Genomic DNA, 25,980 nt, shown 5'->3' with positions numbered 1-25,980 from the left:
ACAACTCATTTCCAATGAAATTCTTTTTGAAATGCAAATGAAAGTTACCATTTTAGTTCAATGCACTCTCATACACGGAAAAGAAGGTCTTTTAAATTCTCACTAAGAGAATGAGTAAGAACAGAAACTATAAAATGAAAACAACGAATTTGTCAAATGTTCATATAGAAAAAAAATCTCAAAGGCAAAAGACAAGCAAAAAACTGGAGAACTATGTTCCATAGATAGAAAGGGCTAATTTCATTACTATACAAAGAACACTCATGTGAGTTTATTTTTTAAAAAAGGTGAACAACCCAAAGGAAAATGGGCAAAAGACATGAATAGGCAATTTATACACCCACAAAAATGACCAATTAACAGCCAAAGAAATGTTTAAACTCACTCACAATTAAATAGCTGGGAATTAAAATACAGATGAGATACCATTCTTCCTTTGTCAGCTTGGCGAAGATTTAACATTTGATTGTATGCAGTGTTGTTAGGAGCATGTGCGAAGAAACCTTCTCATATGATTTGTTGTAAATTGGTACCACCTCTGTGGAGGTCAACTTGAGATTATCTGTCAAAGTTTAAAATACATGTACTCTATGGTCTAGCAATTTTGTTTCAGGATTTTGTCCCACAAATATGTAGTAGTCCTACAAAGTATAAAGAAATAGAGAAGCTCTACAGGATGGACTGATCTATCACATGTCAGCAATGAGACCTTTGGAAAGTTACTTAGCCCCTTTATGACTCAGTGTCCTCATCTGTAAACTTGGGATAGTGGTAGTCTCTGCCTAGTGGGATCTTGTGAGAAATAGAGGAGTTATTTAGAACAGTGCTGAGCACATAGTAAGTGCTATATATATGTTCACTTTTTTACTAGTGTTATTTAGAAAGGTGTCTATTTCAACCTTAAAAAAGTCCATCAATAAAAGATCAACTGATTAAATCATGGTGTATACATACAATGTGATATATGATCATTACAAAGAATTAGGTAGTTTTGTAAGTGCTGATTTGAAACAATGTCTAAGTTATACATACACGTACGTAAGAGAAAGCAGAACAGTATGTACATGATCTTAACTGGGTAAAAGATAGGCTATATCACATATATGTGATATGTACATTATGGTTTTTTGTAAGAATAGACTATTAGTAGTGGTTATAGCTGAACTGTGAAACTGGGGAGGGAGAGAAAGGCTTTTAATTTTCCTCCCTTTTTTTTTTTTTTTTTTTTTTTGAAACAGGGTCACATTGCACTCCAGCCTGTTGCCCAAGCTGGACTGCAGTAGTGCAGTCATGGCTCACTGCAGCCTCAACCTCCCAGGCTTAAGTGGTTTACCCACTTCAGCCTCCCAAATAGTTGGGACTACAGGCATGCACCACCACACCCTCCTAATTTTTGTATTTTTGTAGAGATGAGGTTTTGCCATGTTGCCCAGGCTGGTCTTGAACTCCTGAGCTCAAGCCATCCACCTGCCTTGGCCTTCCAAAGTGTGGGATTACAGGCATGACCCACCATGCCTGGCCTCATTTTCATATTATATCCTTCTGTACTGTTGGAATATTTTAAAAATCATGTATATATAGTACTTTTATACAAAAAAAATTCTTGCAATCTATCCAAGGTAATTTTTTTCATGAAAGGGAGGTAAGCACCTTAATATAAATGCTAGAAAGGGAAAATCAATGAGAAAAACTTTCTCTGGGTATCTCCAATATTCTCCAAGAAGTAATGGGGTATTCTGGCACTTGGGAATCAAGAAACACCCTACATCTAATCCACCTGTAAGTCCTATTGACTCTACTTTCAAACTATATTCAGAATCCAACCACTTTTCTTCACTGCAATGACCAGCACAGCAAAGTGAGCCTCTACTCTTGCTTACTTGGATTCCTGAAATACTGCCTTTCTCTGCCCTCAAAAATCTATTCTCAACAGAGTAGCCAGAGAGGCATCCTTTGGATGTGTGATCGTGTCACTCCTGTGCTCAAAATCCTCCAAAGTTTTTCCATCTCACTCACAGCGAAAGCCCCTATCTTCATAGCATCCTGGAAGGACCAGGTTCACAGCAGCCCAGAAGGACCAAGCTCCCTCACTGTGCATCTGACATCGGCTCCTAAAGCTCTCCCTCCATTCTGCTCCAGCCATGAGGGCCTCCTTGCTTGTTTTCTAACATATCTGGCTAGCTCCCACCTAGGACTTTTGCATTTGCCATTCTTCAGCCCAGAACACTCTTCCCCAGATACACACAAGGCCAATTCCATCAACTCCTTCAAGTCTTTACTCAAATCTCATTTTCTCCATGAAGTTTACTCTGACCACTCTTCTTACCATTGCAACCCACCTCTCCCTGCAGAGTTGCACCACAAACTCTCCACCCTCACCCCCAGTGTGTACCACGCTCTAATATATCTATTAGTTTCCTGGGGTTGACAGGACAAAGTATCACAAAGAGGCGGCTTTTAACAATGGAAATTAATTCACAGTTTTGGAGGCTAAAAGCCCAAAGTCAAGGTGCCAGGAGGGCCCTGCTCACTCTGAGACTCTGAGTGGAATCTTTCTTTGCCTCTTCCTTGCTTTTGGTGGTGGCCACCAATCCTGGCCACTCCTTGGCTTGCAGCTGCCTCACTCTACTCTCTGCCTCTGTCATCCCATGGCCTTCTCCTGCTGCTGTACCCCTCATATTGATCATACTCCTGTGTGACCACATTCTAACTTAACTGCTTATATCTGCAAAGACCCCATTTCTAAATAAGCTCACATTCTAAGGTACAGAGGGTTAGGACTTCAACATATCTTTCTGGAGGACACAGTTCAACTCATGCCACGTATTATATAATTTAATATTTTATCAGAGTTACTGTTGTTATTGTCTTTCTCTTTGCATAGAATATAAACTCCATAAGAAATTTCATTATTTTATTTTTTTGAGATGGGGTCTCACCCTGTTACCCAGGCTGGATTGCAGTGGTGTGATCATGGCTCACTGCAGCCTGGACCTCCTGGGCTCAAGTGATCCTCCTGCCTCAGTCTCCTGAGAAACTGGGACCACAGTCATGTGACATCATGTCTGGCTAATTAAAAAAAATTTTTTTTTTTTTTTTTGAGACGGAGTTTCTCTCTTGTTGCCCAGGCTAGAGTGCAATGGTGCAATCTCGGCTTACTGCAACCTCTGCCTCCCAGGTTTAAGCAATTCTGCCTCAGCTTCCCAAGCAGCTGGGATTATAGGTGCCTGCCACCATGCCCAGCTAATTTTTGAATTTTTAGTAGAGACAGGGTTTCACCTTGTTAGCCAGGCTGGTGTCGAACTCTGACCTAAGGTGATCCACCCACCTCAGCCTCCCAAAGTGCTGGGATTACATGCATAAGCCACTGTGCCCAGCCAAAAAAATTTTTTTATTGGTAGAGATGAGGTCTCATTATGTTGCCAAGACTGGTCTCAAACTCTTGGGCTCAAATGATCCACCAGCCTCAGCCTCCCAAGGTGCTGGGATTATAAACATGAGCCACACTGAGCCCAGCCCCGAAGGAATTTCTTTTTGTCATTTTTGTTTACTGATGAAACCCAAGGGTCTGGAGCAGTAACGTAACCATTGGTAGACATGTAGTCAATGTCTTCTAACTGGTACTGGGTATCATCACACGAGTATACTGGTCAGTAAGATCATTCCATCCACTATGCTCTAATTATCCTGTTACCAAATGTCCTTTGGTTTCTTTCTAAAGAAAACACTGAGCAGCTGGAGAGAGATTCTAGCTACCTGGTGGTAACATTTCTCATTGAAAACGTATTCTGGACACCCAGCCTTCAGTAACTTATTGAACTTGCCATTTAAGTGTACCTATGAGTTACGAAGCTCTAGCAGCTTCTTTCTAGCAAAACAGAGGGAGATCTGTTCTACCAAACTCATAAGACTGCTGTGAAAGTGGCCTGCAGCTTTATATAATGCCACAGCAGCAACCTGTGATCCTGCCACAGCTTTCTTCAGCCTCCTTCCCTGGGGGAGATGGAGAGCCTAACCCCAGTCCTGGATTCAAGGCATGAGACTGTTACAGTGTCCCTTGCACACAAGCACTGTGAATCCCTTTCACTGTAAAAAGGACATATTTCTGTTTACTGCTTCCTACCTCTGGACTCGGAGCTCAATAGACCTGTCTTTTCAGCCCTACTCACAATTTTATTTTCTGTCCTGTTTCTGATACAATGAAGCACTTACCTTGCATTTGAAGCCAGGCTACATTTCTGGGTTTTTTTTTCTTTCTACGTTTTATCTGTCATTATTATGCATTTGGAGCAGAGGGAATGAATCATGATCTCTCTGGGTCATCTTCAGCAGTTCTCAATTGTTCACAATCAAAGTTTATTACACAATATAATAAAATTTACTAAGTGAAAAAAAGATGGGTACACACGTATCTAAAAGGATATTTCAAATATATGTTCCATAAGGAAATAAAAATGAGGCTTGTACTAAATGTTAGATCAATTTATTTGTTTAAAAAAATTTTTTGAGGAAGAAATTGCCCTAAAATATTATAATGGATCTGCATGATGGTTTCATAGGTCTGTTTGCTAATTAAAAACTCTAAAGCTGTTTAAAAAAAAAACAGAGAGAGAGAGAGAAAACTTATTTTGGCTTACAACTCAGCCTTTCATGACATTGGTTAGTATGACTATAACCTGGGTGAGCTGATACAACTGAATTTCTGAAAATGCAAAACTGAGGACCTGACCCTCAGCCTATGCCCCGCAAGGAAAAAGGTGGTAGAGATGCAGAGAAGCAGACAGCTGACCACGGGTGTTTACAAGGGAAGGGCAAGTGGTGGCTGTGTTTTAGGATGATTAATCTGGATGTGGTATGTGCTTTGGGGTATAAGAAGGGTGGGGACAGAGAGAGACAAGCACAGAGCCAATGAAATCCTTATCTCGGGGCAATAGGAGTGTTGAAAGAATGGCAAAATCAAATGACATTGCAGATGGAAAAACATCAAGATAGAAGTTAGGGAGTGATTCCCACACCAAATCAAGTCATTGTATAAGATAGAATTGGGCGTAAAGACAAGAGGAAGTTATGAAGGAAGGCCATGTCTTTAATGAGTTAACATCGCTGCTGTTTTGTTGCAACATGGTTCTTTTGTTTTTTTTGTTTTTTTTTTTTTTTTTTTGAGACGGAGTCTTGCTCTGTCACCCAGGCTGGAGTGCAGTGGCCGGATCTCAGCTCACTGCAAGCTCCGCCTCACGGGTTCACGCCCTTCTCCTGCCTCAGCCTCCGGAGTAGCTGGGATTACAGGCGCCCGCCACCTCGCCCGGCTAGTTTTTTTTGTATTTTGTAGTAGAGACGGGGTTTCACCGTGTTAGCCAGGATGGTCTCGATCTCCTGACCTCGTGATCCGCCCGTCTCGGCCTCCCAAAGTGCTGGGATTACAGGCTTGAGCCACCGCGCCCGGCCAACATGGTTCTTTTGACTCCCCCTAAGCTGATGGCAAGCGTGCAGGGAGGGAGCATGAAGGCATTTATACCCTGGCTTTGTCTAAAAGGAGCAAGCCAAGTTAACAAGTGGTTTCACATTCTTCTTGGGCAGCTCAAATTCCAAGAAACCCTCCACAGCTTTGACAGCCGAGTTCACATCAGAGACAAGGCTCTAAGATTGCCCAGCAGCTCTGAGTCTACAAACATCACATCTTTACCCCCACCACCAGGCAGGCATCTGACTGGGTACCTCTAGTCTTTCCAAGGACCCGACTGACGGATAACACATTAGGGCGGAACTTCAGTGGTATCTCACTCCTTCAGCTCCCAATTATATATTTCATGGTTTAAAGAATCAAATATTTTTGCAATCTACTCATCTGACAAAGGGCTAATATCCAGAACCTACAAAGAACTCAAACAAATTTACAAGAAAAAAAAACCCCATCAAAAAAATGGGCAAAGGATATGAACAGACACTTCTCAAAAGAAGGCATTTATGCAGCCAACAGACACATGAAAAAATGCTCATCATCACTGGCCATCAGAGAAATGCAAATCTAAACCACAATGAGATACCATCTCACACCAGTTAGAATGGCAATCATTAAAAAGTCAGGAAACAACAGGTGCTAGAGAGGATGTGGAGAAATAGAAACAGTTTTACACTGTTGGTGGGACTGTAAACTAGTTCAACCATTGTGGAAGACAGTGTGGCGATTCCTCAAGGATCTAGAACTAGAAATACCATTTGACCCAGCCATCCCATTACTGGGTATATACCCAAAGGATTATAAATCATGCTGCTATAAAGACACATGCACATGTATGTTTATTGTGGCACTATTCACAATAGCAAAGATTTGGAATCAACCCAAATGTCCATCAGTGACAGACTGGATTAAGAAAATGTGGCACATATACACCATGGAATACTATGCAGCCATAAAAAAGGATGAGTTCATGTCCTTTGTAGGGACATGGATGCAGCTGGAAACCATCATTCTCAGCAAACTATCGCAAGAACAGAAACCAAACACCACATGTTCTCATTCATAGGTGGGAATTGAACAATGAGATCACTTGGACACAGGAAGGGGAACATCACACACTGGGTCCTATTGTGGGGGGTGGGAGGGATAGCGTTAGGAGATATACCTAATGTAAATGATGAGTTAATGGGTGCAGCACACCAACATGGCACATGTATACATGTGTAACAAACCTGCACATTGTGCACATGTACCCTAGAACTTAAAGTATAATTTTAAAAATCAGATTATTTTTTGAAAATGAGTTAATCTTGATTTCCAGAGTATTTGGACAATCACTAAAAGCTGTGGTGGAGTATAATTTTAGGTTCTGCTGGGATTTAACCACATAAAAATCAAGTATTGGAGTCCACCCCACATATCCCCTCCTTCTGTGTACAAAAATTGATTTCCAATGGTTGAAATTTACACAATAAAGAAAACCTTCATTTTCAGTCCTGCTGATAAAAGAGACAATATCTGCAACCTCCTCATTAATTGACTTTTCTGTTTTCTTAGATTCACTTCTTGAGGGAATCATTAAACATCAGAGAAAATGATTTGTTCCCATTGATTAGATGATGTGCCCATCTGACAGCCATAGTTTTTTAAAAAAGTTATTAATTATGTCATTAATGTAATTTGCAGAATCAAGAATAAATTACTCAGGATCTGACTGTACTGCTGGTTATGATTTTAAAAAATAAATAAAAGCGTCTTTATAGGAAATAAACCTTGTGAAAACAATAATGAATGAAAAGGTCAACCACTCATTTTATAAATCACCACAAAGTAAGGGAAACTTCCCCTGATTACTTAAGTGGTGAGCACAAAAAAGGTAGGTTTTAAAAAATATCCATTTTCCTACTGTGAAATTCTAAGGATCATTGCTACTTGCCAGCACTTAGAAAAGATGTTTTATTGTTCATTGAGATTCCTTTCTGACTCTCATAAACATTTCATTGCTTAAGGTTAATAAGTTATACAGAGCATGGTAAAGCCAAGCTTGATTTGGCTCTCCCCAAAGTCTCTCCTGAACTCTGTGTTCATGTTGACTGGGGATACCGTGTGCTTGTGTAATTCTCTAACTTTTCTCTCCTGGTAATGATTGCCCATAAATTAATTATGACAAGCCAGAATTAACTGCTCTGTAGCCTGGCTGTGGCTGACTGCAAAATTCCAGCCTCTAAGTGAATGTCTAGGTGTTGAAACTAAGTGAACCTTTGGAATTTTCTAGAAAGGAAACTTGATTTCAACAGGTGCAGTGTGTAGACTGTTTCCCCATTAGATTTTAAGGGCCTTAACTGTCACTCCTGCCAGTTCTTTGGGCACACAGAGCTGGTTATGGGTATTTTTTTCCTGACATTTGACAGGTGCCCAGCATGGGAAAAGAAGTTTTCATTTTACCATGTGGGAAAAAGTGAAGACTGGGTTGGCTTCGTGGGCGCATGAGTTATGCAGTCACACAGGGTCCTCTTACTTAGAAGCTTCAGCACTTGTTTTAATGTTCTGTGTTGCTGTCTAGATATTCTTGATTTTGGAATAAGAGGCCCTGCATTTTCATGTTGCCCTGGGCCCAGCAAATTCTGTAGCCTGTCTGGAGTGGAGGGCTAGTGTGAAGCATATATTCACATGCCGAAGTGTCCTTCAGATTCAACAACCACAACCCATTTGCACAAATCAAAGTCTAAGTGTGGAATGACCACGTCTCCCATAGTGTGAATTTCTTTTGTTTCCCTTCCTTTCCTTCTTACAGTAATTGGAAAATGCTCATGATAGTCCTGTTCATGTCTTTGAGGAGTGACGAGAGACTAATAAATGCTGAAGATTAATTTTGCTGATAGTGAATAGAAAATTCCTTAAACATAGGTTCTCTATTCTAGGAGACTGAATAGGAGTTTTTGAAGTTCTCTGTTATGCAGCATGTGCAGCTTTGTTGTGTTGTCGTTTAACCACTATTAAAAAGTGAAATTATTTTTGTATTTGGCTCCCCTGGGAACACATAATGGGATCCTACTCTTTTTTCAGTCATGTAAAATTAATGTAGCACATACCCATTATATGGGTAAGAAAACATAGTCTATGAAAAGATGATCAACATCATTAACCATCAGAGAAATGCAAATCAAAACCACAGTGAGGAAGCTCTTCGTACCTGTTAGGATGGCCACTATAAAAAGATTGAAAACAAACAAACAAACAAAAAAAACAGAAAAAAGCAAGTGTGGGTGAGGCTGTGGGGAGGCTAGAACAGTTGTACACTGTTGGTGGGAATGTCAATTAGTACAGTCATTATGGAAAGTGGTATGGAGTTTCCTCAAAAAATTAAAAGTGGAACTACCATAAGGGTCAAAAATCACTTTTTTGTTTTCAGACAGAGTTTCGGTCTTGTCGCTCAGGCTGAAGTGCAATGGCACGGTCTCAGCTCACTGCATTCTCCACCTTCTGAGTTCAAGCAATTCTTCTGCCTCAGCCAGTGATCCCATTTTTTTATCCAAAAAAAAAAAAAATGAAATCAGAAGCTCGAGAAGTTATCTGCATTTCCATGTTCATTGCAGCATTATTTAAAATAGACAGGAGGTGGAAACTACCTAAATGCCCATCAGTGGATGAATGCATAAAGAAAATCTGATACCTATGCACAATGGAGTACTATTCAGCCATGAAAGAAGGGAATCCTGTCATATGCTACAACATGGATGGAACTCGAGGACATTATGCTAAGCGAAATAAGCCAGACACAGAGAAGCCAATACTGTATAATTCTATTTACGTGAGGTGTCTGAAATAGTTAAACTCATAAAGACAGAAAGTAGAATGGTGGTTGCCAGGGACTAAAGGGAAGGGAAGTGGAAGAACTGCTGTTCATCAGGTATACGGTTTTAGTTATGCAAGTTGGAAAAGTTCTAGAGAGCTGCTGTACAATTATGTGCTCATAGTTAACAATATTGTATCGTGCTCTACACTGAAAATTCTGGTAGAGCCTAGAGCTCATGTTATGTATTCTTTACCACAATAAAAAAGCAAGCAAGCATAATCAATTCCTGTCTTTAAGGGCTGCATAGGCCCTCGATGCCTGTATTCCCTCAACACCACCACATTCACACATGCAGATAATTAGTCTAGATTATTTTAGTCTAGCCTGGGTAGAGTGGCTCATGCCTGTAATCCCAGCACTTTGGGAGGCCGAGGCAGGAGGATCACTTGAATTCACGAGTTCGAGACCAGCCTGGGCAACACAGCAAAACCCCATTTATTAAAAAAAAAAAATTTAGCCGGGCATGGTGACATGCACCTGTAGTCCCAGCTGTTGGGGAGGCTGAGGTTGGAGGATCACTTGAGCCTCAAAAGGCAGAGGTTGCAATGAGCTGAGATTGCTTCACTGTGATCCAGCCTGGGCGATAGAGCCAGACCTCATCTCAAAAAACACACAAGAAAAAATCAGATTACTTTAGTATAGTTTTAGCTGCTCTACATTTACTTTATCCAGAGGATGGGATTTTTTTTTTTTTTTTTTTTTAAAACAATGTCTGGCTCATTTGCCTCAGGTTGGAGTGCAGTGCAGCAATCTCCACCAACTGCAACCTCTGCCTCCGGGGCTCAAGCCGTCCTCCCACCTCAGCTTCCCACCTCATCTTAAGTAGCTGTGACTACAGGCAGGCACCACCGTGCCCAGCTAGGTTTTGTATTTTTTGTAGAGACAGGGTTTTGCTGTGTAACTGAGGCTGATCTCAAACTCATGAGCTCAAGCAATCCTCCCGCCTTGGCCTCTCAAAGCACTGGGATTACTGGCATGAGCCACCGCGCCTGGCCTCAGAGGATGGGAGTTCAGTGCAGTTTTTTCTATAAAGGGCTGGTGCTGGGGTATTGGTTACACTTACTGGGCATGCTTCAGTTGCTGAGAGAGGAAGTGCAGTATTTTTCTGCAGGTGAATTTAGTGTTGGCCTCTTTCTTTTAACTTAATTGGTGATTGGAGGTGTTTATATTTACCTTTGATCTACTTCTAACAGCTGACAAATTTTCCGCTGCTCTCTATGTCAAGTCCTATAGTAATTGTCATCCTGGGACCCACATTGGCTTTCAAGAGGCCGCTGTCCTTCTTTGAGTGCCTTCTGAACTCAAGAAGTATTGTAAAAGGACTGAGCAGGGCTAAGTTCAGCAGATGGAGTTTATCGCATTGGTAAAGTCTTCCACAATACAGGGCAATGTTTGGAAAGTGTTACACGATATGATTCTTGTACATTGGTTTATGTCTATTTCTACCTACATATGTTATAGTTTGCAAAAATGGCCCCAGTCCTTTACCTGTCCCTGCATTCATACCGGTGGCCATGTCATTTTTATACCCTTCCATTTTAACACTGGCGTTAGCCATGCAACCTACTTTGGTCAACAGGATATTGAGCTGACATGATATGAGTAGCAGCTTGAAAAGCACTTGCATCATTGGGTTGGCTCACTCTTGCTCTCTGTCACCTTCCTGAGAAGTACATGCCTGGGCTAGCCTGCTGGTTAATGAGCTGGACTGTCCTAGATCAGCCAATAATAGCCAACTGGTCCTTCAGACTTGTGAACAAGCCCAGCCGAAACCAGCAAATCTATCTACCAACTTGCAGCCTAGCCTTAGCTGTTTTAGCCAGATCAGCTTAACCTCATTGACTCACAAGCTGAATGCGGATTGTTATAATCTATTGTAGTTTTGTGATTGTTTGTCAGGTAGCCTTACTGTGGCAATAGGCAACTGATCTATATGATATTGTGTTGCAGAATGCACTTTTTATATATTTAGGAGACCAGGAAAGGTATGTGGGGTGATGTCTGAAAATTCTCCTGTGAATTTGGACATTCAGTGGTGGAAGTGATTGGCATAACCAGGTGGGATAGAGTAATCAGAGTTGGAAAAAAAACCCTCTGCAAATAAAAAATATAGACAGAGCATGAGAACTGTAGTTGAGTATCCAAATAAGTCCAGTAACTGTGTTCCTGTCGTCTTCTTAGCTCCAGGATCAAATGGAGGGCTTGGCACTAAGAAGGAAGGAATCGATAAATGTTAGTGGAGCAGAATTGAACATTGACTCTCCTGCTTTATTTTCTATTCAGCACATCTCAATTCCAGTCTATAAAATTCAGAGCCGCCTGGCTATACGTAGACATTTCCTGAAATGTGTCATTTTCTTTTGATGGTGGCTGAAAGACTGATTGTTAAAAAATGTATTTAAAAATCACTAAATTAGAATGTTGTGTAATTTAGCTTTAAATTTCTTTCTGCTGAACAAATCCATTTAATGGAGATTATGCAAAGTAATAGTGTAACTGTTATTTGATAGTAAGTATTTAAAATATTTAAAAGAACAAATGGATTTATTCACTCTGGCTTCCAAAACAGGCACACATATCTATGCCTAACATTTGGTGCCTTTGAGGCAATATGTAGTGAATTTTACATATTGAAACACAGTTTATACCTGAAAACAGTTAACTTTATTCCAAAAATGGTTTTATTTTTAAAATAAAGGAATTAGATGGCTTTTATTTTCGGCAAGTGCAATTTAGTGAAGTTTCATTACATTTAGAAAAAAACGTAATCATGAAATGTTTTTGTTCATTTTGGAAGAGGTTTCAAAATTTAAAAAAAATTTAAATTTTATTTGGAAATCTTAAAATTTCCAGAAACACTATCCTGCCTCAAACTACCATCTGATAAGAATGTTATTAGATTGATCTTCACAGGTTATTTTCTCCCATTTGAAAATGGGTTTGTTACAAAAATCGATTTTGTAAAGTTTGAAAACATTGTATGAAGTCACTTTTTCACTATTTTCTTCCCTACCCAACTTGTCATTTCTTAACCTCCTTGTAAGAAAGAGGCTGCCATTGTGGACTCTGGAATTGCAGAAAGTCCTGATTAGAAAGATGGATTAAAAACTTATATGTAAAACTGAAAACTATAAAAACCCTTAAAGAAAACCTAGGAAATACCATTCTGGACAGAGGCCTTGGCAAAGACTTTATGATTAAGATGCCGAAAGCAACTGCAACAAAAACAAAAATTGACAAGTGGTACCTAATTAAACTAAAGAGCTTCTGCATAGCAAAAGAAACTATCAACAGAATCAACAGACAGCCCATAGAATGAGAGAAAATATTTGCAAACTATGCATCTGACAAAGGTCTCATATCCAGAATCTATAAAGAACTTTAACAAATTAACAAGCAATAAACAAGCAACCACAGTAAAAAGTGGGCAAAGGAGATGAACAAACCCTTTTCCAAAGAAGACATACATGTGGCCAACAAACATATGAAAACATGCTCAGTTGGGCATGGTAGCTCACAGTATAATCCCAGCACTCTGAGAGGCCGAGGCGGGTGAATTGCTTGAGACCAACCTGGATAACATGGTGAAAACCCGTCTCTACAAAGAATTAGCCAGGTATGGTGGTGTGTGCCTGTGGTCTCAGCTACTTGGAAGGCTGAAGTGGGAGAATCACCTGGGCCTGGGAAGTCGAGGCTGCAGTGAGTTGTGTTTGTGCCACTGCACTCCAGTCTGGGCGATGGAGTAGAATGCTGTCTCAAAAAAAAAAAAAAAAAAAAAAAAGAGAAAAGAAGAAATGGGGTCCACATCTGTAATCATTAGAGAAAAGCAAATTAAAACCACAATAAGATACCATCTCACACCAGTCTGAGTGGCTATAGCTAAAAAGTCAAAAAATAACAGATGCTGGTGAGGCTGCAGAGAAAAGGAAAGGCTTATATACTGCTAGTGGGATTGTAAATTAGTTCAACCACTGTGGAATGTAGTGTAGCTTTAAAACTTAGAACTACCATTCAACTCAGTAATCACATTATTGGGTGTATACCCAAGGAATATAAATCATTCTACCAAAAAGACACATACATGCATATGTTAATTGCTGCACTATTCACAATAGCAAAGATACGGAATCAACATAAATGCCCATCAACATAACTGGATAAAGAAAATGTGATACATATACACCATAGAATACTAGCCAGCCATAACAAAGAATGAGATCATGTTCTTTGCAGCAAGATGGATGGAGCTGGAGACCATTATCCTAAGTGAACTAATGCAGAAACAGAAAACCAAACACTGCATATTCTCACTTATAAGTGAGAACATTGAGCACACATGGACACAAAGAAGGAAACAACCAACACCAGGGCCTACTTGAGGGTGGAGGTGGGGGAAGTATGAGGATCTAAAAACCGCCCATTGGGTACTATGCTTACTATCTGGGTGGTGAAATAATATGTACACCAAGCCCCCATGACAGAATGAAACTGCACATGTACACCTGAAACTAAAGAAAGAAGACTTTTATTTCAACCAGACTGTGCTTTATTCATGTTACGTACCTAATATATTTCTATATACATGTGAGCTAGATCACTGATAAAGGAGATTTGTTTAGAGGAAGAATTGTGTATTTGTCCAAATAAAACTTTGAAGATACTGTAAAATTCCATGAAAAAAAAGAATGCCCCAGTTGATTGTATATTTAGCTCTGTACAGTTCACTCATGGATAAATGTATACCCAAATGTGCTTTCTTGCTTCATAAAAAGTTTAGCCCAAAATAACAAACCAACAATCCTCTTGATACGGTTTGGTTGTGTTTCCATCCAAATCTCAACTTGAATTTTATCTCCCAGAATTCCCATGTATTGTGGGAGGAACCCATAGGGAGGTAATTGAATCATGGGGGCTGGTCTTTCCCATGCTATTCTCGTGATGGTTAATAAGTCTCATGAGATCTGATGGGTTTATCAAGAGTTTCCACTTTTGCTTGTTCCTCATTTTCTCTTGCCGCCCCCATGTAAGAAGAGCCTTTCACCTCCCACATGATTCTGAGGCCTCCCATGTGGAACTGTAAGTCCAGTTAAACCTTTTTTTGTTCCCAGTTTCGCGTATGTCTTTATCAGCACTGTGAAAACAAATGAATACACCCCTCTATCCAAAATAATGAAACCTTAAAAATGTATATTCATAATTTAAACACTACTAACTTCATTTTGCTATTTTAATAAGAAGCAGCACATGTAGAAGGTCTGCTGCCATGATATAAATTCAGCACAAGAATGAGAAAGAGTCTGGAAGACATTTTAAGAGCCTCATTTAATACTTAAGGTCTTAGGGTTCACTGCATGAAAACAAGTCATCTAACTTCCTGGAAAGTTAGGAAAAATCATTCCTTCTGTTGGGTATGTTTTCTGAATGCTGAAATACTGGATTATGAGATCAGATTTTATTAGTGTGGGTGCTAATTCTATCTAAATCTTATTAAACTTCTACTATACCCATAAGGCTTGTTCAAGATAGGAAAACAATTTTAAAAAGAGAATTATAGCAATCGCATAGCTATTTGAAAAGAAAGGACTAACTGTAACATACAGATAATTAAGGAAAAATTATTTTGTCCTTTCTAAATTGTCTGGGTAACTATCTTAATTGTCTACTTGGTGTGCCAGAGTGACATCTGTCCTGAGGTGACTGTAAATCCCAGATTTTAGAGAAGGTAATTCTAGGAAACTGACAGAAGGACTAGGGAGGATAAGAAATTAGGGACAGAATTTATGGGAAAGGTGATTGCCTTCATCCTTGACTTCCCGGCCCAAGGGGAACAAATTCCACACCTTTATGGAGGAGGGAAGTATTGAGATTGTTTTGAGGGCAATTAACCTAATGTCTTTTCACGTATAAAGTATCCTCTCACCTCTGAATGTGCAGTTACACCTCCAACTCCAAGATTAAGGTGGAACACAGGTGATATTGTGCTGCCGGAAGCCATTTGTCAGATTTACACAATGTGAAATATCAATGCCAATGAGATGGAGAACTGAGCAGATTTCAGCTGCCTAGATACTGCTAAGCCACTGGTTTGACTGATTCATTGATTTATTTTTTCTTTTTATCCCATCTGGCCTTATTTTGGGTTAGCTTAGCTGGCAACATATGAGCACGGATCTCTGTCAACAGAGTTATTGGAGGAAAAGGGTGAAGTTCTAGACACAGATAAGGATGGGCTGTTCTCCAGTTCTTCAAAGCACTTCAGCTTCTTGCTTTGCTATTTCACAAATCTCTCCCAACAGGGAACTGCAGAGCACACACAAAAGAAAAAAGGAGCAGAAACAAACCGGTTCCTGTCATCTCTGTTGATTTTTCATTTAGTAGACTTCTTTATGGATTAAAAAACTTTTTTTTCTGCTTCTTGTAAAGCAATGTTCATTGGAGCTTGGCCAATAGATGGTATCATCCTTTTCTGAGTCTATGCTATGGGCGGCCTATGGAAGCATATCTGTTCAAGGCATTCATGCAAATTATTACTTACTGCCCTATACGCTCATAAATTAATAGCTTCTCTGTGGATGAAAAACAGAAATTAGACAACCATTAAGGTTGAACAATGTTTAAAGAATATTAAATATTAATATATGAAATGAAAAAATATTGCAAGTGATATCAGCAGATATGCCCAAAGCATAACAAGCCAAACCCAAGAATGCAAATAATAAAAACATGTTTTCAGCTAGATATTCTGGATGGTTTAGTATTCAAATTAAAGTCGATTTTTTTCCCTTTCAGTAAAAACAAAACAAAGTGCTTACTGCCATTGTCATAGTATACAAGTGCTCATTTTCATACACAGTACAAAAACAAATTTAAGGTGAATAAACTAATAAGGTCTGGGTTATTTTGGTCATTGTGCTTGTGAAAAGAATTTTTTTTTGCAATATTAAAAATGCATTGAAAAAGCAGTTTTCATCAGTCTGTGATTTTAAAATCCCAGCATTTTAATAAATAATTGTTGAGTTGACAAGTGCATCCTAGTGACTGCCAGACACTATAAAATTGTAATGGAAATAGGTGGAAGAGTCCTCCGGGTGATAGGGTGGAATAAACTGCTGCTCTTCGGATGAGTGGCCGTGGTCACTGGTCTTTGGCAATAAGAAATTTAGGAGGAAACCTTTCATGACTAGATGTCCATCCTTATGATCTACCATGTTCCCATTTGGCAGATTGGACATCAGGGGTGTTGATCCTGCACAAACAAAAAGCTGAAAAAAGTTCCAGCTGAGGCACTGCTCCTGCTTTGAATTAGTTGTGAGGTCTTTGGCAAGGCAAACTCTTTCAGCGTTCCCTTCCTCCAAGACCCATTTCCTCTCTCGGTCCATTCCTTGTTTATTACATGAGGCCAATAAGGTAAACCTTATGGACTTCACAGATAAAATCTAAACAAGCACAATAATATATTCAATCATTCAGTATTTTATTTATTGCACATTTACTGTCTGCCAAGCACTCCATTAGTCACTGGGAATACAAACTTGAGTAATTAAAAAATGATAGCAAATGTTTATATCATACATATAGCAGGTATCAACTCATTTCATCTTCACAACAACGTCATGAAGTAGGTACCTCAAATTACCACTTTTTTTTTTTTTTTAACAACTGATGAAACTTAGGCACAAGGCTGCGACATGAACCCAGACTGCTAGCTCGAGTCCACACTCACCACTATACCAGGCTGGACCTAGACTGTAGTATTCTTTCAGGCCCTGCGTCAAAGATAGATCACTTCAAAATAATGTAAAGTGGTGTAAGAGCATTATGACCCCAGCATCCATATGACCCCTGAGGAGGGGTACCTAACCCAGCTTGGTGTGTGTGTGTCCTGCTGATTAGATGGAGACAGGCCATAATTAGCTTCCTAAGTGAGACCTCAACTGGATCTTAAAGGATGGGCAGGATGAGTAGGAAGGGCGTCCTAGGCTGAAATAACCAGAGCAAAGCCCAGGATCAGTCTCAATCGTGCAGGGCTACGCAGCTGTAGTCAAGCTGGGAGTGATGGCAGTTGAGGCTGGTGCTGCAGGTGGGCTCAGATCTCAGAGTCCCCTGCCTGCCAGGCTCAGGGGATCAGAATGATGAAGACAGAATGGAGATATCAGGCTGTGATGAGTTGTGTAGATTGCTGTGTAGAGAAGACAGGGCGTGAGCAGAGGCCAGGAGGTGCTCCACGATGCAGGCAACTGTGAGAGGTACTGCGGGCATCTAAGTACTGCAGTAGTGATCTGTGAAGAGGGACATCCTGTGTGCCAGTGCTTTTCAAACTTCAATATGCTTAAGGTTCACCCCAGGATACTTGTTTCTGATTCAGCCGGCTGAGAGTGGCGACTGAGATTGTGCATTTTTAACAAACTCCCTGGTGATAGCCTTGCTCCTGGTACCACACTGCAGGTTGAGTAGCACGGCTGTATGGAGTGTTCATAGGCTAGAAAGATAGCTCTTTGTTCTCTAGAAAACTTGAGAGAGAGCCCCAGAGGACAGGTGTAAACTGGCACATCTCAGGGTTGCTGCATCTGATTGCAAGACACCTGCTGTGTCACTGACTGTCTGTAGTTGATCTAGACTTCTTATTCCTGAAAAAAACCACATGTGGTCCCCTCCTAGGCATTTGTGTTCTCATCCCTCAAGACTTATTTCCAGCCTCTTCCTTCATTTTCTAGGAAAATGGGGCTAAGGAATGAAGGAAGTCAGTACAGAGGAGAAAAAGCCTGTGGCATTGATTCCAGGCCCCTTTGAAATTTGTTATTTGTTTATCTATTAGGCCCCACATTTCCTAAATTTCTTTATTGCATATATGTATTTATAAAAAATTCAAAAGAATAAAAATCACCTTAGCTTTGAAACATAGCATAGCACCTTTTTGGGTAAATTGAGGCACACCCAGAGGGGTCACAGAAGGAGAGATGGAAAACTCGACCTTAGAGCTTCACTGAACTTGCATTCAGTAAATTCAGAGATTTTTGGGAGATGCACTTTTGGGTTTCTCAGGACACCTTGGGAGTATCACACTGGCGTAGGGTCTTTGGGAGTCACAACTCATGACACTTGCTATGGAAACTGGACATCCTTGAACAACAGGGTGCCCTAGAGGGAGGGACCCAGAGGCCTCAAAGATGTGGGCACCACATTGAATTCTGCCAGAGGTTCGCTCTTCATCCATCATCAACAAGAAAATGTGGGTGTGGCTGAAATTAGTTCCAGTCATCTCTGAACAAAAAGCTAGCTGAAACCAAGGAAGATGAGAGAAGAAATCCCAACCCAGGATTGATACTAAAGAACTCTCATAAGACAGACGTGAAGGGTGGTGGCAGCTGGAATGGTGACAGTCACATCCTAAACATGCCATGGAAGCCCTTACCCAGGGACTCAGCTTCAAGGACAAATGCACTTCCACGACTGTGCTGAGACCTGCTGTACTTCTCAAGCTAGTAATTCCATATTACCCCAGGCAGTGGGGAGGCCCCAGTGGGCTAACTTCTGGTCATTCTTCAATGACTGATTTTCTCAATTTAAAACAGAAAATTTATTTGATACATCTATTTTCCATTGTGTAAGAACTGAATATGCATTCTAGAATCCTTGGGGGAAAAATATCCAAGTGGAAAGAGCATCAACTTTTACATTTTAATTTTAATTCTAGGAAAGTTTTCTAGTCTTAAGTTGTTGGAGTTATGGGGATGTGTAAAGTTGCAGAGGAAAAAAAAGGGAGGGGGGATCTGATGCCTAAAGGCAGTAGAGCTGATTTGAGGCAATTCACTCCACCGTTTTTCCCACTAGGAATTTATATGGCACCGATCATATTCTAAGTACTTCCTAAGCAATAGTGAATGGGAGGCTAGGAGAGAATAGTTAAAAAATATGCTCAGGAAATAATCTCAGGACATTGAAACTGTGGCTAAAGTAAAGCAGTAGGTAGACTTTCTTCATTCAAATTTAGTGAGAAACCCACACAATGCTGACCATACACTTTTTTTGTTTTGAAGTTTCTGTTGAGTGTTTATATTTTCTTTCTCTGGGTAATGTGCTACTTTATAACAATTTCTCTTGTTGCTTTGTGCACTTAGATGGAAGCTTTAAAAAGCAAAGATCCTATCTGTTACTCAAATTTTGTATCTCCTGGGTAGTACATACTCAAGCTCAGAGCACCGGGAAGTACAAACTAGCCTAGCCCATCTGCTTGTCTGTAAATTTACCAATTACTTTGCTAAATGAATGCTTTAATTCTACTCAGACAAAAAATCTGGTAACTAATTGGACCTCTCCACACTGAAACCCCACATATCTTTCTGTGTTTATTTCAATCAATGAGGCACTGGTTCCTATAGCTCCCAACTAACTTTCTATGATTACTAGAGGGGATGAAAGATTGGTGGACATGGCTTGGATCGCAGGGGTTTAGAATTCCCCTCAGCCCTGCCACACACACGGATCATTAAAGAGCAAATAATTTACTGCTCTTACACATGCCCTCGATTCTTCTATTCAACAAAAATTCATTGAACAAATATTAACTTACCCACCAGGTAGTAAGTAACCCAAAGACACCAAATATTATATCAGTTGGAATCTTCCTGAGTTATTCTATCAACACAACCCAAAGCCAAAGGAAGACAAAGAAGAGAAAGAGGAACTGAGAAAATTCACTTGAAGAAAGTAAAATGTGGAGCCATCTGAGACTGGGTTCCCTGGGATGATGCTTAGAGACAGAGTGTCATGTGCCAAGTTTTACTGGGGAGATACACCTGTAATGGAATGAAGACGGTAGGATTTGACTGAGAAGAAGCTGACCCACAAGGCATTTGCAAATGAGGCCTGAGCCACTTCTTCAGGGAGCTCTAGAGCTGGAAGGCCCTTTCAATGCCCAGCATTGAGGCAAGGGTTCTGGCCTTTACATCTCGGTAGTAGCCAGTCATTGGCTGTGAACTGCCTGCTGTGCACCCCCAGGAAAGAGGCATGTCCCAGTTATGTTTTGCCATGTAACAAACGACTCCAGAACATAGTGGCAGTCTACCATATCTTGCAAATTTGTGGGTCAGGAATTCAGATGGGACTCAGCTGGTGGATGCTTCTGATGCATGTATCATTGGCAGGGGTTGCTCGGTGGTACTGAGCTGGTGGGTGGGCTAGTTTGGTCTGGAGGATTAAAGGCAGGTTCACTTTCATGTCTGGCCCCTTGGCAGCGGTGACTGGAAGGGTAGGCTCTTCAGAGACTCTAAACCATATCATCTACATGTGGCTTCTCCAGGATGGTGGTTGCAGTGTAGTTGGGATTCTTGCATAGTTCAGGGTTCACAGAGAATCTGCCAAAAGACAGAGCCTGGAATTTGCTAGCCTCTTATGTCTTGGGCCCCAGAATTGGAACAGTATCAATTCTGCTGAATTCTATTGATCAAGGCAGTCACAGAGCCTGCCTGGAATTCAAAGTGCATGGGTGGGATTCAACCCCATCTCTCAATGAGAGGAGTAATAAAGAATTTGCTGCCATCTTTAATTCTCCCACAGGGCATACACTTGGGTGAAGTGATTCCCTGTGGCGCTGGGAAAGCCTCGTGAAGAGTGCAGCTGTAAGCCATCAGTAGCTGGTCTCCCCAGCAGCTGGGGATTGCGTGTGTCAGTTCTGAAGAGGGGACTTGGTGACATGCCACAGCATCTGCCATAGGAGGAATGGTATTATCCAGAATTAGCCCTAATGGACAGTTTTCACTGGATTATATCCTTGGGAGGAGAAAGGATTGACAGAAGACTTGTCTAAGCAATTTCCTTAGTATAGTTCTACAAGTGGACTTTAAAAACTAGGATGAAGAGAGGTTTGCAGACTTATCAATAAGAACACAGGGTCAACCCTTCAGGTCTACTGATCTGTGATAAGCAGATGTCTGTTGAATGAACCCCAAAGGGAGCTATGCTAAAATCTTTGATCTTTAAGATTCACAGGCAGAAAATGGAAAGAAATGGATTTGAGGGTCTCCAGTTCTTTGGAAAAGTTTGTTCTACCTTTTAAAAATCATAGATTTTTAAAGCTGAGAGTCACTGGTGACCATTTAGCCCCATTTTCGTTTTATAGAAGAGAGAATATCTCCAAGATCACACAGCTAGTTAATGGCAGAGCAATGAGTAGAACCTGGATCTCCTGTCTTCCATTCCCACTCTCCGTTACTCTACATCATAATTTCTAAACTGGAGTTCCTTTGGATGGCATTGGTGTGGTCTCCAAGATGCCCAGGAACCTGGGGCAGAGTTGGTCCAAGTTATAGGATTTCTGATCTCTAACTTTTGGTAGAAAGCAGAGTCATTTTTATAAGGTTTCTACTGTGTTAAGAAAAGTTTTAAAATAATTTCTCTAGAGAACAGTACAAACTTTCTGTGTGTTTCTCTCTCTCTTTTTTCTTTCTTTTGTGTCTGAGTATCCAAGTAACAGCACTTGATGAAAAGATTAAAATTTCTTTTTCTTTTTACTTTGGATTTAATCCGGTTCAGGAGACTCTTCTGGACCTGTGAAGCACAAGTCACTTTGCCATTTCTGATAAAAAGCTGAACAAGACACACAGTCCCTGCCCTCAGAGAACTTACCATCTAATTACATCGTTACATGAAGTCAGCACTGCAGAGGTCCTTGAAGGTCATTATAACTGCTTACAGATAGTAGGGAGTTGCCGAAGATTCTAGCCCATGGGAGTATTATGATTAGATCGCTACCTTTTCAGGAAGATAGGGAGGAGCTGTTTCAAGGATCCAGATGAGCAGGAAAAGCCTGAACTCTGGGGCTAGGAAGGAGGGGCAGATTTATTAGGATGTCAACACTTTAATGGACAGATCCTCAGCTGTAGTTTTAGTTGAACCACATAGCAGACTTGCAGAGCTGACTACATACAAGACTGTGAAGGCTGTAGGAGACAGTCATGTGACTCCTGCTGTCTCTAAGTTCCCACTTTAGGTTAAGTAAAGTGTTCTCTGTTGTCTAGCAGATGCCTAATAAATAGGCTTACCTTTCAGTGGCAAACGAAAACACAGACACAAATTAATGGGCAAAGAAGAGCCCCATTTGTCTGTTTGTGTTGCTTTACAAACAGCTCAGCAAAAGCATCTCAGTGAGCTTCAATCATCCCATTTTCCCTTTTTCTTTTCTCTCATTACAGTCATTATTGGTCACAAAAGGCTGCTCACAAAATAGTGATTATAATTTAATGCATCCTTTCTGAAACCTGCAGGGAAATTAAAGCAAGGAGCTACCTGGGGGAATGGGGAAGAGAAATGAGGTTGGGCACATCTGAGAGGCAATAGCTTTAAGTGCTAATTGTCCAATACCTCCCAGCTGGCTGACCAGGCTGACCTTCGACAGCTTGGGAAAGCTGAGGCCACTCCCTTGCAAATAGAGTCAAATTGTGGTGGCTTCTGAACCAAGGGATCCCAGCTGGGGTCCCTTCTCCATCTGAGCAGTCTAGTGATGTTCCTGAACTCTGAATGAACCCCACGAATGCCTGCCAGTGACGTGCCAGGATCCAAAGTCAGCTCTGTATCAGGCAAGCAAGTTTGTCTTTTGGTTCAGCTCATGGGATCACACAACATCAAGCTCAGAGCTTCTGTGCTGGCATTAGCATGCAACCTCACAAAGCACCAAGAATTCAATTTAGAATGAATTCTCTCTCTCCAGCACTTTCTACTTTCTCCATCACTGTCCTCCCAAGTAACCTGAAATCAGATCCAAATGATCTGATAATAAAAAACTAAATCATTGACATGAAAGAGAAAGATTCGTTTAGTAACTGAAATACATAAATGTTCTTCTAATAGGAGTCAGATCTGATAACAGTGATTAGTGATCAGTTGTGATAACCATTTTTGCTTTTTACAAAAAATCCCAAACCTGCACTGGCTGTTACAGTAGCCACTGGCCACCAGCCACATGTGGCTATTTACATGTAAATTAATCTAATTGAATTTAAAATTCAGTTCTGCTGTCACACTAGCTAATTGCAAGCACTCAGTGGTCACTGGCTACCATATTGGAGAGTGCAAACCACAGTGCAAATATAATAGTAAAATGTAGTAACATAATTAAGAAGTGATGAGTTTCAAGTATTTGCACATTTGTGTTTTCGTACAGTATTTAATAGTAAGTTTAAACAATTTAATTGTTCAATAATAATGGTGCTTAAAACCAGCTCACAGAATTCCTGAAAATGTAGCAGTCAGCTCAGTTGAGCTAGTAAAAATAGTTCCAACGCACCCCTTGAACATTTTTATCATCAAAGAAAGTTCTACTGGACAGTGTTGCCTCAAACAGTGCACCAGCTGACCAATGCGGCAATAGAAATATCCAGAATGAGAATGAGACCTCCTTTCTCCATGCCCCCGAATGGCAGCAAAGATAAAAGACTTTAAGAATCCTAATCTTCCCATCAGTCCTTGCCTTTCTCAGACCTAAACCAAATTCCTTGCCCTTTCTTTGCAGAAGAGAATGAACACTTAATTGTTTTAGAGTGTTTCATCATCCTCTCAGATGCTTTGCAACAAATCTCTCCTCTATCCTCTAGTGCACTCCATAAACCTCTTCTTCCTTCATTTCCTCTCTTCCTCTGACTGTAAACCTATCTTTTTTTTTCTAACTTCATCACAGTAAGGCCCCAGGCCTGTGATTATCAAAGTCACCTTCCAATTCACCAGCATCCCTGGTGTTCTGCATAGAATTCAGGACAATGCTTCAGGCTGAAACCTCACCAGAAATTTATACAACACCATAATGTTCTTCTGATTCCCCAGGCATTCTTCTGTTGATTGGAGCCTGGGATCCGTTTGCTTTCTCCAGATACCACAGCTTTTTTTCCTGGGTCAGAGAATTCAGAGTGAGGTTTGTTTCAGAATAGAATAAGCACACAGAAGACTCTTTCTTGTTGGCAAACCCAGGACAGAATCTTCTTTTCTCTTCTCCAAGAAGAATATACTCAAGAGAATATTCGCAGGAGGTGATGTCAGTGATTTTCATTCTTATTATGACTCAAATTATCAAATGACATTTTGGTACTGAAGAGGAGTGTTTCCAGGGAGTGGGGCCAGAGTGGGGATGTGTTGTTCTAGAGCAAACTTTGACGCTGTCTGTGCAACAGAAAATGCCAAGGAGTTTTTACAAAACACCAAAGCTCCAGCCCTAACCCTTCTAGACTGATTCAGTTAGTCTGGCCCTGGCATCAATACTAAGAAAAAAATTTTGAATTGTGATAAAGTACACATAACATAAAATTTACCATCCTAGTCATTTTTAGGTGTATAGTTCGGTGGCATTAAGTACATTTACATTGTTGTACAATCGCCAGCATCTAACTCCCAAACTTTTTTCTTTTTATTATTATACTTTAAGTTCTGGGGTACATGTGCACAACGTGCAGGTTTGTTACATAGCTATACATGTGCCATGTTGGTTTGCTGCATGAGAACTCTTTTTATCTTGCAAAATTAAAACTGTATCCATTAAAAAATACCTCCCCATTCCTAGACCCTCTCCCACTGGCAACCACCTTTCTACTTTCTGACTCTATGAGGTTGAGTATTCTAAATACCTCACATTATTGGAATCATATGGTGTTTGTATTTTTGTCACTGACTTATTTCACTCAGCATGATGTCCTCGAGGTTCATCCATATTGTAGCGTGAGTCAGAATTTTCTTCCTTTTTAAGACTCAGTGGTATTCCATTGTATGCGTATATTGCATAATGCTACTCTGAACGTGGGTATACAAGTATCTCTGTGAGCATCTGTTTTCATTTCTTTTGTGTATATACCTAGAAGTGGAATTGCTGGATCATATGGTAATTCGGTTTTTCAATTTTCGAGGAACCACCATACTGTTTTTCAATGCAGTGACGCCATTTTACATTCCTACCAATGGCACACAAGGGTCCCAATTTCTCCACGTTCTTGCCAACACTCACTATTTTCTATTTTTTTGAATAGGAGCCATCCTAACAGGTGTGAGGTAGTGTCTCATTATTGTTTTGAGGCATCAGTATTTTTAAAAAGCTCCTAATTAGAATTGGGTGATTCCGATGTGCAAATGGAGTAAGAACCGTGGCTTCAAGGAAGCTGTGGATGCAGTAGGTGAGGACATCTAGTCTACCATGGTGGACTAATTCCATCTTCCAGAGAAACTAGAAGATGGAGCCTTGACTTTGGCTCCTGATAGTTCTAGATCAACTGTTGGCAAATTGCTTGGCTCCCCATACCTTTCTCACTGTTTGCAAATGGAGGTGAGAAACCCTTCTCTGACAGTTGTTGCAACTATTACCTGGCATACATTGCCATGGGAGTCTTAAATTTTTAGAGATGCAGAAAGTCTCACCTGGTCTCTCCCTAAAACTGAGATTTGAGGAAACTGAGCCCCAACAAGAATAAGGGATTTTTCTGAAGATTTCACTTGATGTGTCAGAATCTAAAAGAAGACCCACATTCAGAGAAATTCTGCTCATGCCATCTTCTCCCAGAGGAAAGAAAAAGTGGAACAACTGAGTCCTCTCCACATCTCATTCTTACACAGACATAAATGTCATCTCTTACAGAGACATAAATGACTACAAATAGGTTAAGTATGACCATCTGCTCAAGATGATGTTTAAATT

Source organism: Papio anubis, chromosome 15 (genome assembly GCF_008728515.1).
Source record: "Papio anubis isolate 15944 chromosome 15, Panubis1.0, whole genome shotgun sequence".
NCBI lineage: Eukaryota > Metazoa > Chordata > Mammalia > Primates > Cercopithecidae > Papio > Papio anubis.
The sequence above is the reverse complement of the archived record's forward strand: the minus strand, read 5'-3'. Positions refer to the sequence as shown.